The 1,823-nt window shown below is 50.8% G+C and overlaps 1 protein-coding gene across 2 annotated transcripts in view; it reads left to right on the top strand.

Moving 5' to 3' along the window:
* Positions 1–771: 771 nt before the first annotated feature.
* The window catches only part of CDC6 (cell division cycle 6), a 21,217-nt gene continuing 20,165 nt past the window's right edge, over positions 772–1,823 (top strand). Inside the window, exon 1 of one of the 2 annotated variants that reach the window (XM_011998950.1) lies at positions 772–1,256. The gene's annotated coding sequence lies outside the window, so the exon portion shown is untranslated. The remainder of the gene's footprint in view (positions 1,257–1,823) is intronic. The other variant, XM_011998951.1, reaches the window with a different exon arrangement.

Here is a 1,823-nt window from a genome sequence, read left to right as displayed (position 1 = left end):
TGTTGCTTTCCTCTTTCTAGGCTTTATGGCTCTATTTTATTTGTTACTGAGGGGTAAAAGATAAATGTTTACCATCACCTAGAATTGGGTTCTGGCCTCTAAAGGAGCCTGAGGCTTAGATGAGTTATTGGCTTTGGAAGCTGGCCTCCAAATTACTGCGCTAATTTATATTTTTCATTAAAAACTCAGCTTGCCTCTTCTATATAGCTGTCTTTCCTGGCCCTGAAACCCTAGTGTTTCGCCATAAAGGATTTTAAAATTAAGGGGTCATAATTCTCTCCCCACGATGTGTGGATTAATGGTAAGAAGGTGCACAGAACATAATATTCTTACGTTGAACGAAATAAAAGCAAAGATTTGGCTGTTTCTCATCTTTGAAGCACGAATCAAGAGATACTATGATGAAGCATAGTTTTTCTTTATACAGGTGTGTAGAACTTTACCAAAAAAATCACTAGTTCAGCCATCAGTAGATCTGGATCCTAGGCTTTTCGCTGTCACCAAGATGCTGTGACCTCTAACCTTGTATACAGGTTTGCTTTGTACCTTGCGAGGTTGAGCATTAGAGAGTTAAGTAAAGTGCCTAGCATCATACCTGGTGCACAGAAGCCAAAACGGTAGGTATCATGTAGCAGTTCTGAAAATCTAGCCCATCAGGATGATGCAAATGGGTGCGTTCGGCACTGAGAAGGGGAACCACATCTTGACACATCCAGTCGAAGGAAGAGCGCGGAAGTAGAGTCGCGCGGCAGCAAACACTACGCCTCCCACCGTGCTTTGCGGCGGGGCCGGCCCGTCTTGCCCAGAGTCGCCCTGCAGCGATCGCGCGTCTTTCCACCGAGGCCCCGGATGTAGAGTCCCTCCCACCCGTTCAGTGGTCATGGCCTCACAGCGACGCTAAGACTTGGGGCTCTCTCATTGGCTGTAACTCTTCTACTGGATTGGAAGCAAAAAAAGAGGCGGTGCACAAGGCGAACGGTGCCTGTGACTACAGCCAATCAAAAGCGAGGCCGGGCTTTGGCGGGAGGTGGGAACACTGTGGCCATTCGAATTTGGCGCGAGCGCGGTTGTGTTTTGCTGCTGCCGGTGTGCAGTTTGTTCAGGGGCTTGTGGTGGTGAGTCCCTGAGCCTGCGTGTGAGAGACGTGAGAAGGATCCTGCACTGAGGAGGTGGGAAGGGGAGGATTGCTCGAGGAGGCCTGGGGTTTGTGAGGCAGCGGAGTTGCGTGAAGGCTGCGGGTTCCGGCGAGGCCCGAGGTAAAGTGAAGGTAAAAGAGCTGAGCTCGCTGGCGGTCTGAGGTCAGGATCAGGGAAAGGGCAGGTGCCCTCAGGGTAGTTATAGCAGTCGTGCGTGGTGTGAAGGAGCTGAAAGTTGTAGGAAGGAAATATTCTGGGGTGCGTTGAGAGCTGCCTAGAATGAGGACTGAGTGCAGAGGCGGAGAGAACTGAGGGAAGACTGAACTGTAGTGTGAGGACTTGGGAGAGAAGAGACTAAATGTGGCGGATGCTGGGCTGAACTGGTGATAAAGACACCCCGCGTTCCTGGAGAGAGGGAATTAGAAGTTCTATATAAATCAATTCATGTAACTTTTTTTTTTTTTTTTTTGAGACGGGGTCTCGCTCTCGTCGCCCAGGCTGGAATGCAGTGGCGCGATCTCCGCTCACTGACTGCAACCTCCGCCTCCCGGGTTCAAGCGATACTCCTGCCTCAGCCTCTCGAATAGCTGATACTACAGGCGCCCGCCACCACGCCCGGCTAATTTTTTTTTTTGAGACGGAGTCTCGCTCTGTCGCCCAGGCTGGAGTGCAGTGGCGCGATCTCGG

Source organism: Mandrillus leucophaeus, unplaced genomic scaffold (assembly GCF_000951045.1).
Source record: "Mandrillus leucophaeus isolate KB7577 unplaced genomic scaffold, Mleu.le_1.0 Scaffold58, whole genome shotgun sequence".
Lineage (NCBI taxonomy): Eukaryota > Metazoa > Chordata > Mammalia > Primates > Cercopithecidae > Mandrillus > Mandrillus leucophaeus.
This window is presented reverse-complemented; position numbering and strand designations above follow the sequence as displayed.